Here is a 16,730-nt window from a genome sequence, read left to right on the forward strand (position 1 = left end):
CAAAAATGAACGACTCCAGCTCCGGAAATTTTAAAGCCTTCGGCTCCGAATCCTTTACCTCAAAATCAGTCCGAGTCCGACTCTGACTCCGCAAGCACTGGCCGACTCCGACTCTTGGAATTTTAAACCTTTGACCTCCGACTCCTTCACCCCTCAGTCCGACTCCGAATTCACAGCCCTGGTTAAGCCCCACTGATTTAGACAATGGCAAAAATTAATCTGAAATCATGTGAACGAATCATTTACTCTAAGTCAAATCGTTATACATAAAAATTTAGAGTAAGGCTCTAATTCATTCTTGTTTTTTCGGAAATATTGACAAAAAAAAATTAATTTGAATTTTGTCATCTTGAATTCAAATTATGTTTTTCGCAATCACGAGTGTATGTGTGTGTGTGTAGGCGTGTGTTTGTGTGTGAGTGGGGGGGGGGTATGTGTGTGTGTAGGCATGTGTGTTTGTGTCTGTGTGCAGGCATGAGTGTTGGTAGTTGTGTGTATGAGTGTTTGTGTCTGTGTGCAGGCATGAGTATTGATAGTTGTGTGTATGAGTGTTTGTGTCTGTGTGCAGGCATGAATGTGTGAGTAGCTGTGTGTATGTGTGTGTGTATGAGTAGGTGTCTGTATGTATGCATGCGTGTGTGTATGTGTTTGTGTGTGTAGGTGTATGTGTATGCATGTGTTTGTGTATGTGTGTGTATGTAGTTGTGTATGTATGCGCGTGTGTGTAGGATATGGATGCAACCTGGAGACGGCTTTCGCTATAGGAGCAGCATCGTGAGGAGCCGGTCGACGGTGATGCTGCAGAGGGTGCTGGCGGGAAAATAAAATGATAGCACATCAAAAAAGTCAAATGAAAGCAATAAGCAATCGTGATTGCTCAAAAAATGCAGTATTTGACCATAAGTAGGGAAAGGAAATACCCAAAAGGAATTACACGGATGTGGAGACAGGTAAGCTCTTGACCTCCATGCTTTAAGGAATATTCTCGTCTGGTGGTTTTGCCAAATGCCACTCACTTCTCCCTCAAGACCAAGATCGTTCTATCTGGGTCATTAAACGCTCGCAATTTGCCCTCGGAACCTCACGTCGAAGATTTGTTTCGTTCGATAAGCGGTTGTGTCATCGCCACAGCTCTGGAAAAAGAGAACGGAATAGTGGACTATGTCCTAAAAGCTCCCTCCGTGGCTACGTTTGAAAACTGTGAAAAGATTTCGATCCAAAATCTAAGAAGAACGTTTCGTTGCTATTTTTAAATGGTCTCACAAAATAAAATTCATATATGGTTGAAAAATTTCTACAAAATATTTATATTTCATATGCAGCACATCTCTTTTTATTTACACAATTCTTTTTATTCTGACAAATTTACCATCAAATTCGACTAAAATATTAATTATCCTCTATTTCACTTAAAGAATTAATTAAATGCTACAATGACCTCAGAAACATTATAATAATAAAAAGACGCATAAAAGTATAAAAATCTCAATGTTAGTTCTAGCAGCAGCATAGAAAATAATTTGGATACAATCAATGAAAACAATCATAAATTAATAGAGAATTAAAGAAGAAATTTTTAAAACAAAATAAAAATGCAAATTTATATACATAGATATTGCACAAAAACAAGTTTTCCATTTAAACATATAGGATATTTTTTTCGCGCACAAAAATAATAATCCTCAAAAAATAATAGCCGATGATCGAGTAACCCGTGTGTTTCAACAATGAAACTCACGCCACGGCATGATAGTTTGATAATATGTTTTGGTAATGTTCAACATGCAGGGAAAAGCGTTATTGTGACAAGGCTGAACTGGGTCCGGCCACTTAACTGTTTCACTGATAAGACTCATTTCAGGGGAATGAAAAGACGAAAAAGTGGTCAACAATGAACTCTACCTACTGGAGTTTAAGGTTAATCCACTGGAGTTAGGATTACAATTTAACTACCAAAATATCACCAAACACGCAACTGCTTAGTTCAAATGTAGAAGCAATTTTCACCCGTCATACCTTGACGGGCGACTTTCTAGTAATAACAATAAACAAATAACATTAAAAAAAAACAAAAGAGAAAAAATCTTGAATAACTTCTACAATACGTTTTCATGATGTAAAATAAATTAATTATATCAATGCAACTGATATCTTTACCAGTGGTGTACCAATGGGGTCTAGCGCCCTTGGCAAACTTTAGGAATTTGGTGCTGAAAATGCAAAGCAGGGCTTTTGAGGTTTATCTTACAACTAGTGGTACCCGCACGGCTTTGCCCGTTGTAGAAAATTAAAAGGTCTTTTGGTTCGCCTGTATATTTACAAATAATGTATGGTGAATTTTTCGCCAATTGGCTAGCCCATGTTACGGTTCCACGTTATGATAACTTGGTAATTTACTCCTCCATCTTATGATAATTTTGCTCTGGTTAATGTTCTTAAAACTGGAATAGAAAAATAATAAAATCGAATTTTCGAAAAATCGCTTCGAGGTGCACACCCTCATGCTACAAACTAATTTTGTGCCAAATTTCATGAAAATCAGCCGAACGGTCTAGGCGCTATGCGCGTCACAGAGATCTAGATATCCTGACAGAGAGAGATCCAGACATCTAGACAGAGAGAGATCCAGACATCCAGACAGAGAGAGAGATCCAGACATCCAGACAAAGAGAGAGATCCAGACATCGAGAGAGAGCGTACTTTTAAACTTATTTTATTTGTGCCTTAAACATAGGTTCTGTAAAAAATTTAAAAAATCATGTTTTAAATCAACTTTGTTTTAAAAATTGAGCAGTCGAAGGGTTAACCCACAACTCGGCCTGATTCCATAGCATAAGGAACTGTGAGGAAAGTAAGAAAATTCTCCCACTATACGTTCTGCCGGGAAACATGTGCCATTTATAAATTTAAAAAAAAAAAGTGAAATTAATTTGAATTGTGGCTTTTTGAATTCAAATTATGTTTTTCGCAATAACGAGTGTGTGTGTGTGTGCATGTAGGCGTGTATGTTTGTGTCGAGGCGTGAGTGTGTGTGTGTATAGGTATGTGTATGTATGCGTGTGCGTTTGTGTCTGCGTGCAGGCATGAGTGTGTGTGTGTGTGTGCGTGTGTGTTTGTGTCTGTGTGCAGGCATGAGTGTGTGTGTGTGTGTGTGTGTGAGTGTGTGTATAGATATCTGTGCAAGTGTGTGTATGTATGCGTGTGTATGTTGGATATGGACGCAACCTGGGAACTGTTTTCGCTAGAGGAGCAGCATCGGAGGCCGGTCGACGGGGGTGCTGCAGAGGGAGGCAGTAGGAAAATAAAATCAGCGTAACGTCAAGGACAGTCAAATGAAAACAATAAGCAATCGTTATTGCTCAAAAAAAAAAAAAAACTTTTCATGAACGTTTAATTAGCTACCCATTATTGCAAAAACTTCACACGTTGCTACTATTAATGGCAGGACAACTGTACATATAAAGTTTTCTTTATGAACTATTCGAAAACAAGCAAAGCGAACAAACCGCAGACATTGAATGTACACAAAGCAAAATTTCACCAAGCCATTCGAATCTATAAAAACTTGATGGACTTTAAGTTAATAGATATTGTATAATTAACAGAATTATTTAACTGAACATGTATTTAAAGTTAAAATCTAAATATTTAGAACATGCCCTGAAATGTAAATTAGTATTTTAAATACTGGCAAAACAAATATCTTGAAATGATGCAAAACAGATATGACTCATTATAAATCATTCTGCTCTCAAAACAATGCGATATTCCCAATAGAAAAAAAAATCTGAAAAATTCACACTATTTTAAAAGCTATAATACATTTCAAAAATGAATTGCCGTTCACGAAACGTCATCATAATTATTAACAAATTAAATAAAAATTGAGCGCATTTCTTTCTTAAGAAATATTTTGCAAATCAAACCATTTCACAAAATACCAATCGAAATTAACAACTCGTCACTATTTATGTACGTCACTATATTAACAATTATGTAATACACGTCAAATAACAATACTTCGAGAAAACACGCGGCGCACAGTTTAATGCACATAAAATGAAAAAAAAAAGGTGATGAATATATAATTTGATATACTGAGATATATACGAACTATAAATGACTCAACTCTCAAAATAATATAAAATTCCAACAGAAAATAAATTTTGAATTGTTTTACACTATTTTATTGATACTAATAATAATAATAAATAACTCATGAACATGATCATTCTTACTTACAAATAACAATAATTAAACATACCTCGCTCACAAAAAAGATAAATTTTGCGATTTTTTACTTTTCCATGTCAATGACAAATACTAATCGAAGTTTTATACTTCGTCATCAGAAAGAACTACATGTGGCACATATTTGAATGCAAAGCAAAAAAAAAGTGAATAAATAAACCCAAGAAGGTGATAAAAAGAGACCGAGATGTCAAACAGCATGTACTGAAATTTCAAATTATGAATCATTCAAATCCTTCAATTATGCGAAATTCCCGCAGAAAATGAAATTCTAAAGTATTTATTAATTAAGTACCCTGTTATGTCCTTTTTGGTTTCAAATATTAAAAGTCATTTATTAAGCATCATCACAAGTATTATTAATACACGAAATAAAAATTAAACTTACTTCTACAATAAAAATTGTGGTATATTTTGGAATTTTTCACTTTTCCATCTCACTCAAATCAGACGATAAATACTCCTCGAAATTTAACTACTCCTTCGACGAAGCATCAAACACTACTCCAATAAAACACGCGGAACATATTTGAACGCCCCTCATAAAATAAAAAAATAAAGTAGTGAATTAATTAATCATTGAAAGTAACGGCCAACTAACTCCACGCTCAGCATCTGTTCACCTCAAGAAAACCGGACGGCGATTATCCAAAGACGCGCGAGGCGCGACGACCAAAACAACCTTCGGGAATAGCAGAGGGTCGTCAAAACACAGACCATGGAGAGATGACTCAGAGGGATGACGTCACACGCAGGGACGAGAGCGAGCGGCCACTCCAGAGAGGGGGTGGGGTTTGAGCGACAGATGCGGAGCAAGTTCGGAGGCTGTAAATGCACCGCAAACAATAACTCATCAGATGACCAATGCACATTCGATGAGTGTTCAAATATTTACGCTATTTCGTGTATTGCTTTGAATAATAGTTTTCAATTTGTTGAATTTTGGCAAAACTTGTAACGATTTTATACCCAAGAAATAAAGATATCACCCCCTCCCCCCTACCCGTTATTATTACCGTAAAATCCCATTACAACGAACTACAAGGGATCACAATGTTTGTTCGTTGAAACAGGTATTTCGTTGCAATCGAATTCAAGCAATATAAATGTAATGAAAGTTAAATTAGGGCTGAAAATATATTTCGTTAAACTGATATTTCGCTGCATTAGGATTAGTTGTAGCGAGGAGTCACTGCTATTGTCTTTTTCTTTCAAGTGTCTATTCCTCCCTCCCTCCTCCCAGCCAGGGGCATGAAAACCAGCTCTTATTTTCCATGAAATAAAATTTAAAACCGTGTAACATTTTTTTTTATACACAACCAGAAATAACTGAGTTTTCCCAACTTACCCTTTTACATTGACATGCTTTACTTTTCCTTAAAGTTTTAGTAAAACCGTTAGGGGACGTCTACAAATGATGTCAAAGCTTTGGGGGGGAAGGGAGGTTCGTAAAATCGCGACAGGTTTTGACCTTAGACCATTTGTGACAAGGGGGAGCGGATAACAAGCAGAGCAACATCACGCTTTTTTTTTTTCACAGTATAAAGATAAACAGCACTTGGCAGAGGGGGGGGGGGGACTAGGTGAAGTGTAACACTTTGGGACACAAAGGAGGGGTCAAGTATTTTGAAAACGGTGTGTGGCATCATTTATAGACAGCCCCTTGCTACGAAATTGAAGCAAAACACAAATCAGGCAGTGAGAAGCAAAGGGATGTAAGTGGAAAAATTATTTGTAGAAAGCCAGTGAAAATGGTAGGTGAACCTCTCTTCTGTTTTGGTGCAAGAGATAGTACTGGTAACTATGGTAGGTGTTGCTACACAGCATGATTTAGAAAATCTTTTTAATGAAAGCCTACCTAGGCCCGAAACTTAAAACGCGTTTTACTCGAAACTTGAAAATATCCACTTACATCCCTTTGCTTAGCACTGCCTAAAATAACATTATATAAAAAAAAATCTTTTGCAGGTGAGGTGCGTAACCAAGTACAAGGTTTATTTTGGTTTGGGGCAAAACCTCTTCCAGACCAAACACTTAAATATTATCTTCGCAGAAAAAGATGTAGAGGAGCACACCCAAACTAAATGAAAGAAAGATTCTATATGACATAAATCAGGCCCTACATTTTGTGGGTTGGAGAGAGTCAGGACCTAGTGGGGAACGTTCCCTTCCCAGGCTTTGGGAAAATAAGATATTTGCATATATGTAAGTGTGGTGTTGGTTGCTTTGTGACATAATTTTCACTAAGTGCTGTAAGGCACTTCCTTAAAAGGCAAGTTCCTTAAAAGCCTATGAACTCCCTGGAAGAATGTCAAACGATGGACCTGACCTAAATCAATTAACATTTCAACCCATAGATTATGTTCAAATAGGAATAAATTGCAAATTCGATCAACTAATGTCACAGGTATGAAAGGAAATCAAGCATGTAAAAGTATATCAATGTCACAGCAAAGAGCTTAATATAATAAGACCTATTGCACCAGACAACGTGGCAATTTCCATGCACTGATGACTAACAGGCCAAGGCGGGCTCCTTGTCCCTTGTCAATTTGGTCACCGCCCCCCCCTCAACCATAAAACTTATAAAATTTATATTACTCTGATACGAAGTAGGGTCCCCTTAAAGAACCGGGCTCTTAGTTTTCGACTAGGTTGACATGGCCACTCGTCGACCCTGACGACTAAGAATTGGAAGTTTTCATAAAGTCATTAATTAAAAACTAACATAAAAAGATAGACAGTAAAATTAAATTTTGTAATTTTAATATTTGAGTTATAATCCTTCCTAGGAAAATTTCTGATTGCGCCCGATACTTTTCCTTTTCTAATTGTATGCCCAAAAAAAACTACCCTATGTGTCGCAAGGAAGCCGAATTAGCTTCTGAGAATAAACCTTTAAGCCAATATCGAGTTCAAAAACGTTGGCACGGCACGGCGCAGTTCTCTAAAAATGCAAATCTTTATACACTATATGTATGTATTAAGTTTCCCGTAATTAATGGGACCAACATCTGAAGTTGCTGCTGAAACAGAGATTTAAACACTGAACAGGCTTCCAGTTTCGATTACCCTTCTATTTCAACAAATAGAAGATTCTGCACAGTACACATTTTTGAAACAAAGAAGCCATAGTAGTAATAATCACAATATTGGAGAGATTTTTAAAACACATAAGTACGTTTGTTCAAGACTCGTTAATTTTGACAATTTCAAGCTGAAAATTACAATTTAAATTATTTAATATCAATCCAATGAACACACACCAAGCTGATTTACACATAGACTAAGTTAAAAGCGTCTGCTGAATGCAAGCTACTAAACTTATGAATTGTCCTGTTTAGTTAACATAGTGTAGTTTTATTAACAACTAGTGGTACCCGCACGGCTTTGCCCGTAATATAAAAATTAAAAAGTCTTTTGGTTCGCCTGTATATTTACAAATAATGTATGGTGAATTTTCTCGCCAATTGGCTTCTACTCATGTTACGGTTCCACGTTATGATAATTTCGTATCTCGCCAATTGGCTTGTGCCCATGTTACGGTTCCACGTTATGATAATTTCGTAATTTACCCGTCCATCTTACGATATATTTTTGTTCTTAAAATTGGAAGAGAAAAAGAACCGCATCGAATTTTTGAAACGAGATGCACACCCCCATGCTACAAACTAACTTTGTGCCAAATTTCATGAAAATCGGCCGAACGGTCTAGGCGCAATGCGAGTCACAGTGATCCAGACATCCTACAGACATCCTCCGGACGGAGAGACTTTCAGCTTTATTATTAGTAAAGAAGATGATATGAAGATCTGTTCTCAGACATTGAATGAAATTTTGAAATATTACTTTATTTAAAAAAAATGCAATGTTGAAATTGTAAGGTTAAAAATCATCATGATCATTGATCAGCCCTGCTGATTAATTGGCCGATTAAAACAATCGACGAATCGGTAAACGGCCAATTTGATTATCGACGCATTTCTAGGTTGAACCTATAGTGAAAGCTACAGAAAGACAGTCGTCGTTGATGAACTATTTACTGTCCAACAACGATTGTATGGAATTTTCAAACGTCCAGATAAGACGAATCTACCTGAATGAGGGAGAAAAGTAAAAATTTGATGTCGGTCTTCCGCTCATTTGAATGAGACTCTGCTTCTGCAAAAGCTGGCATCGCTAAAAAATAATAGATACATCCATTTCCAGCAGTAAAACGGATGTTGTCTTTCCATACAATCCGTGGTCAGACAGTAAGCATGTAATGTTACCAATTTTTTCGACCATGATTTTAGTTTTCATACTGTCAATAATGAAAATAATAGTTTGAAAGAAGAAAATAAGAGAGATTCAAGGGTTTCTGCTTTTCTGAAACTTGTAGAAAATCATATTTTCAAAAGAAGTTTTGTACGACTAAATTTGAAATGACTATATTTAGATATTTATAAAACAGAGAATAAAGGTTATTGATTTATAACACGTATATTATTCATAATCTACTCAATTTTTTATAACTTTATGTGGTGTTTGAAAAGCAAGACGTTCAATTCAGCTAAGCTGCGAGGCCAAGTCTGAGGCTTCCTGCGATACAGGACGCTCGAAATACGTAAATTTCAACTCTTTTTTATTTCCAGAAAATGAAAATTTATTTTAAACGGCGGTTTCTGCATTTGAAAGATTTCTGTCAAATTTGGGGGAAATTTGAATTTAATCATACAAAAAACCATGAATTGCATCATTAGCTGTACTCTTATTTCAGAAGTTATTATGTAACACCACCAGCACTCAAATTCTTCAAACTGTTTTGTCTCTACCCTTTTCTCAAGATTAATATTAAAAACAATTCTTTTAAAGAGAATACCCCACCAACCACTTATCTCATACTTTCTCTTTTGTGCTGACTTGCCCCACCCTCTGACATCATTAAGTTCACATTTTCCTCCCCCACAAAATTGCTCTCTTGATCTGAAGCGAAGGCTGTTTGGTCTTAGAACGTCTTTAACGGCTTGAAAATGAGCTCACGAAATTGACCAGAGACGCCGCAGCCATTTCGGTAATAGCTCCAACACAATGAAGCGTTACGCAGCTCAATTTTCGTTTTAGAAACAGCAAAGGCATTTTACTTTCTTTTTTAGTAAAGAATTCTACCTTTCCCATTCGGGCGACGCGAAAAAAGTCGGTGTCAATAAACGCTTTCGTAGCTTATTTTTCATAGTCAAACCATCAAAATGAATAAAATGCGAAGAAAGCAATTAAATTAAATTTAAATACGTTGACGCTTATTTTGTTACATTAAAAATTCGTGATGGCGAAAATTATTCAATACATTATATTGTACTGAGTAAAGTCATTTTAAAAAGACATTTCAAAAATTTTGTTAAGAATAATTTAAAAACAAAAAATCCAAACTTTCTGATTGTCACACATAGTTCGAAATGACATCTGGGGTTGCTATTTACCAGCTTTTCAATGACTTTAAACGCATGGTAATAATAATAATAATAAAAGATTCTAAAAAAATTGAATTTTTGGCATCGTGAATTCAAATTATATATTTCGCAATGTGTGTGTGTATTTAAGCGCAGGTTTGTATGTATGTAGGTATGTATGTATGCGCATGTGTGTGTGTGTGCCCTTGCGTGTGTGTGTGTAAGCGTTCGTGTGTCTGTAGGCGTTCGTGTGTGTGTGTGTGTATGTCCGTATGTACGCGCGTGTGTGTAAATGTTCATGCGTGTAGGCGTGCGTGTGTATGTATCTGTGTATGTAGGATATGGACGCAACCTGGAGACGGTTTTGCCCTAGAGAAGCAACATCAGGAGGGGCGGTCGACGGTGGTGGTGCTGCAGAGGAAGGCGGGGAGGGGTGGGGAATCAAAAGACATCATTCAACAGTCAAATGAAAACAATAAATAATTCGTGATTGCACAAAAAAGGCAATTGCAAAAAAAATGAATAAAAAAATATTTAATGAAATTCTATGGGACACTGATCGCGCCGACTCTTTCTGTAAAATACAACATCATCCATATTTCAAGAAATTAGAGCCTCCTGCCCATGAACAAAATCTTTTAGCTGCCTTTGAATCAGAGAAGCCAAAATAATTACAAAGTTCTGTACGTGAACAAACAAATAATTTGAAAATAACATTTATCTTCATTTCAATACTTTTGAAGAATCACTTTCGAGTTTTTGGATAACGACAGTTGCCAAAGTATTCACATTTGAAAAGTGAAAGGATTTGAGTTTCAACATATTGCGAGGGATTCGTCCAGATGCTCAGATCTTCGCAAGTAAGGGAAGTTTCGCATACAGACCAGTGGATGAACTTGCCGTTTATGTTGAAAGCTTAGCACTAACCGCCAACAGAGTAAAAAGTCTTAAAATAACTTCGCTGACAGGACATCTTAGGAGCGGAAATAAGTTAATAAGCATAAGGATTCGGACAAGTTTTTTTTTGGAATTCTTTTCAGTAAGAGTGATGGGCACCCAGCAAACAGCAAGAGGAGCGCCACCCCATCTTTTCTGTAAATAGCTCAGTAGTAAATTCTGCAATTTGTTCTTTCAAAATATAACTATACTAGCAGTACCCGCACAGCGATGCCCGTGCTAAAAATTTAATGGAGGTCCGTTGAATGAAAAGAATTGACGCCCCCTCCCCCTCTGATGTGAAATGATCATTTTTCTTTGTATAAAATGCGTACGCACATTTCAAAAAAAAAAACTATTTAAGTTTCTTTGGAATTTAAAACTTTTTGTCAAATGATTAAATTATATTTGCATTTGCTTTAAAACTCTATTTAGCGAGTGAAGCGGTTTTTACTGCAATATAAAATATTTCGCCAAATTAACAAAAAAAGACATCAAATAATACCTTTCAAATGCAAAAATAATTCCATAACTCTATTATTTATCGCCAAACTTGCCCATCAATCACGCTATCATAATCCATCCGTCTAACGAAAAACAAAAACATGCCGTGGACCATTCAAAAATCATCGTCAGAAAAAAAGAAAATGTTGTACATTTCACTTGGATAAAAACAAATCAAAAGTTTCTTTTACTTCAAAACAAATGGCCAAAACAATGAATTTCATTAACGGTTGTCTTAAAACAATAATCCTAGACTGAACTGCTCAGAGCCTAACGCGCCAAGCGACCACGCAACCGGAACCCACTCCTTCTGCGAGTGAAGCGGATGTTATTTCTTTGGTAATAATAAATGTTTCGCCAAACAAACAAAAAGGTATATGATCACATTAACAGTAGCTTTCAAATCTTTATACAGTGGCTCCCAAAAGTCTTCGTACACCTACGACTTTCAACGAAATAGGTCCCAATCCATTGGTTAGAATTAATATTTCGGAATGGGTATTTAATTATAAGATCTATGATCAATTTTTAACAAAACTACAAAAGTTTTTTAAAAATATTAAAACTTAATTTTTTAAAAATCAAAAGTCAAAAAGTGCCGGAAATTTCATCTCACAAAAGTCTTCGTACACTTTATAAAATGTCTATATCTTATTGAATAATCTAACTTTTTATTAAGTTATTAATTAGTAGAATATCATACAGTATTCATGACACCTTTTAAACGTCTGGGAATAGATTTCATTCTTTTTCTTTCTTTTTTTGCGTAATTTCCGAGTAAGTGTTCAACAACACTTTGAGTCTTACTGTTTCTAGCTCTATTTTCGTTTCAAAGTCGTAATTTCGTAATCTAGCCACCAAATATCTCTAAATATGTTGCATTAAGTTCAAATCTGGAGATTGAGGGGGTATTTTCTAAACTTTAGGACAATTTTGGAGACACTAGACTCAAACGTTGGATACCGTGTGCTTCTTATCGTTATCTTGATAAAAAACAAAGTTGTTTCCAATAACCAAATTTTTGAGTAAGTGTTCAAAATTGGGTTTTAAAATATTTAAAGGAACGGCATGATTCATTATTTCATCAAAAAATTCCAAACTACCAAGTCCTGATGCTGATATGCACCCTCACACTAAAACACCTCCACCGTCCTGATTAACTGATCCAACTAAGTTCTTAAGATTAACTTCCAAATTTTTTCTTCTACTTACAATTATAAAACAATTTAACCAAAAATGTTGAATTCATTTTTATCTGTACGTAAGACGTAATTGTAAAACTTTTTGAGCTTATTTATCATTAATTTTGCTACGAAAAACGTAAGCTTTCTGTTTTTCGCACTACCAAGAAAATTTCAGCGGGAAGAGGTCCCATTTAATCCAGCTAATCGGAGAGCTTGGCGAACAATTTTAGGTAAAAATTAAATGTAAAATGTTTCATTCAACTCTGCAGAAACTTTTACAGCACTCAAATGTGTATTTTTCATAAATTTTTTAACTTTAAATCTCCGATCACGTTTTGTCAACTTTGCCGGTTGACCTTTTCTTACCTTGTTTTCGATCCGATTCCTTTCTTTAAAGTATTTTATCAAGCACTTTACTATACAAACAAATAAATTAACTAATTTAGAGACCTTTCAAACCAATTTACCACTACTGTGAGAAAAAAATTCAAATTTTGAATGGTGATTGTGGGTTTTTACGAATACCAGCCATTTTACAGTAATAAGCACAATATTAAGGAATAAAGAAACAAAAAAGTAAAGCCAAATGACTCTTAAGGGTCAACACAATGCAAAAATATTAATAAAATGGCATATGATAATTTTAATCATGAATTTATTCGAAAATATTTGAGTGTACGATGACTTTTGTGGCGTGTTATTTCTCTGTCTCTTCGTTTTCTGACCCATTTCAAAAAGAAGATCCGTCAATATTTTGAAAAAACCAATGGGTTATATTTAGAATGACATAGGAATGATGTGAAAAAATATTGAAGTTCATATTCGAATTCAGTTTCGAGTTATGTTGATTTTTCTAAAAAACTTCAAAGTGTACGAACACTTTTGGGAGCCACTGTATATTAAGAGCTGCGTTTCCCGGTTTTGCCCAGTCTACCTTGAGAACAAAAATTGTGTCAAGTGACATATATTAAACAATTAATTAAAAGAATAACTTAATAACTTAAAGAATAACTTAAATAAAGGAAAAAAAACACCATGAAAAATTACCCTTCCAAACAATGACGACAGATATTAAAATACTTTTAAGAAATTAAAATGCGAAAGATGGATTTTAAAAGCGTAACCATGGAAACATGAAATAAAATAAGTTTATTTCCTTAGTTTGCATCTGATTTCTTAAACAATGGATTCAAAAAGCGTAACCATGGAAACGCGAAAATAAAATGGTTGACAACCTGAATCAAAATGACATATTTCGAAATTGATTTAAAAACGCTTGTAACTTTTTTTCCTTTGAAGATAGAAGCTAGTTTTTTCGACCAAAGGTCGAGAGAGATTTGGAGTAAAAAATCTCGCTTTTTCCAATGCTGTCAAAAAGGAAACTGTGGGACAATTCTTTCACTTTTTATTGATAGATTTAATGAAGAAAGTAGTGCCTTAATTTCAGCTAGGCCTAAAAAAGTTCGAGCTAAAAACGCAAATTACTCCCGCCGTAATTAAGTTAGAGCATTGAAATAAATTGTTTTGAACGCAGAAAATTCTACCCTTTTTAACGAAATATAATATTAATATGTGCAAGTAATTTTTCACCCCTTTAATAACCAATAATAGGCAATTTACGTGAAATTTGGGCCTAAATTTTAAATATAAAAAGAACTATTTATCAGATTTTTTTCGAATTATCGCCTATGTTACTCAGTAAGAAAGCACCTTTCATATAGTGAAAGAATTTTTCAAATAGGTGCAGTGGTTCCGGAGATTACCTCGAACATATAAACACACAAAAATCCGCCCTCTCTCTTAATAATTATCTCTCTAATAATATTAGTAAAGATAAGTAGGGATGTGTCGTTCCTGTACAAACGGGTCAAAAACAACGGATCCTTAAAATGAACGGCATAGTATAATCTCCTGAAAACTGAACCACCGTTCTTTTGAACAGTGAACGGTTTGAATATTACAATGGAAGTACACTTGTTTCAGTTCGTTCGTTCATTTTTACTAATATCAGACTTTAAGTTGAGCGTCACAAGTAAACATATTCTCATTCTTTTCTAGTTTATAATAAAGCATTCGCCATCACTTGCTTTTCAGCTTTTTACCGCCATCTTGTTTGCGTCGGTGAATTAGATTTTATTATGTTTATAGCCTACCCTTTCTAGGTTTTTAAATATTTAAAATTTAATTAACCTATAATTTTTAATCATTAATACTTAATAATTTCTTAATGAACTTTTTAAAAATTTAGATAATTTTTTAGATGAACGAGTTTAATGAACGGGTAAAATAAATAAACGATCCTCTGATGAAGGGATCATTAAAAAGAACGACATTGCCCATGCCTATACATAAGTAAAATAGGGGAAGAAATAAAACACACTAAACTCTCACAAATTCGGATTGCCAAAATCCGAATCGACAATTATCTAACAGTCTCAGGAACCCGGCGAAAAGAGTTAGGAGCATTTTTTTTTTTTTTTACATAAAATTTCAAGTATTGCCTCCCATTATCTGAAAATTATTAAGATGATAAGCCTTTGGTTAAACATGTACAGCGAGTTAAGGCCCCTATATATACGAGCCGGCGCATCAGCTTAAGATCAGCCATTTTGTATCGGAGCGCGGGTTTGAGTGGTTGTCTTTTCTGGCGAGTAATCGCGTTTGGTGATTGTTCACTGCGAGCGATTATCAGCAGCACATGAATTGTTTATTAAATAAAGTATTATTTTCAGCAAATTTGGCGAAACTCGAAACTTTGCTGTGGTAACCCTAGCAGTGCAACAATGAAAAATCCGATCCAAAATGGCTAAACTTAAGCTGATGTGTCGGCCTGTCTATATAGCGGCTTTACAGTGAGTGAAACTGAAACGTATCAATTGTACTAGTACACGTAAACTAAATACTCTCCAAACTTGATATTTACAAGTTGAAGAACTTGAAGGAAACAGTAAACCAATTTGAAAATGATATTCGCAACTCCAACAAACTATAGGGGGCGCTGCAGTCACTGTCTAATGGCCGATGAAAAAACTTAAACAAACGCACGCTGTAACATATAAATTGCCTCTAAACTTAGGAAATGATAGATATTTTTGTTCGCATGTATGATTTTTTGTTCTTTATTCATTTGAAAAGATTTTTCAAAGTCTTTTGGTTATTCTGACCCATGTAGAAAGAGATTAGAAATCAAAAAGTATTACGAAAGTAAAAAATTATGCAGAACACACAGTAAGTTGTTCTGAAGCAGCCATTTTCACGATGTTGAATTCGGAATTCATAAATTTTTGGTTCGCTTCGAACGGCATTTTCATTTTGTACCGTTTTTTCTATACATTAGTACATATTAAGTTCAGTTTCGTGACATTTCCGGCATTTGTTGACATTTTTGTCACATAGTGCACATACGTGACAGACTGTCAAGAGTAACGTTTAACACTAGATAATTTATTTCTATGACTATATGATTGGATATCAAAAGAAATCATCATGCATTTAATTCATTCGTCATTGAAATGATTTAACTGATATGCGAAATCTTGTCAAAATACATTATTCTTTCACACAATTTTAAAACCATAACCCTATAAACAGATTTTTGGCGAACTTTTATTTTTTATTGTTCAAATTCTTAACGTTCTTTCTGGATTTTTCAATCTGTTCTGCAATAAATATTTTCAAGAAAATTTATTTGCAAACTGTCTATTTCAGTAGGATACTGTAGTAACAAAGGTTATTTAAATCATTTAGTATGTGGAATTAGGTTAAGGAAAAGTGTCCAGTCAATGTCGTTAAGTTCGTTTTTTTTTTCATCGAATTGAAAAACTGATATTTATTCAAATTCACTCAGAACAAGATAAATAAAATGTGTACTCAGTTTATATCAGATATTTTTGATGTTACGCTGTTGCGGATGACGATTCCAAATGATGAATTACGCAAATAAAAAAAAATACACATAACAAACTATTTGATTTGCCCAAAATGAACACATGGAACGCAATGTTTTAGTTTTGTCGGCAGTCTTGTAAATCTCCGCAAGGTAGCGTATTCGAGCGCTGGAGTTGCGAATTCAACTTACGACTGGAATTATTAATGGAATACAAAATTCATTATTTCAAGCAAGCCAAAATGCGAACAGAGAAGAAAATGTTAAAGTTTCTACACGAGATATTTTAACAAAAAGCAAAATTTAATTACAAAAATTTGACAAAACTTATCTCAGAAAAATTTTTACGATTCATTTTATTGTTTCACGTCTTCTCTCTGGATATTTAAACTTTCAAAAATGAACATGTGGAAAACAGAAGCATCAATAAGTTAGGGAAAATGTCATCTAAAATTCTCCCCCCGAGCTCGTAAAAGACCTATAAAATGTATACACAGGCTCGTTAAACCTAAAAGCCGCGGACATGACTAAAAGGGAGAG

This window comes from Uloborus diversus, chromosome 9, assembly GCF_026930045.1.
Source record: "Uloborus diversus isolate 005 chromosome 9, Udiv.v.3.1, whole genome shotgun sequence".
NCBI classification, from domain to species: domain Eukaryota; kingdom Metazoa; phylum Arthropoda; class Arachnida; order Araneae; family Uloboridae; genus Uloborus; species Uloborus diversus.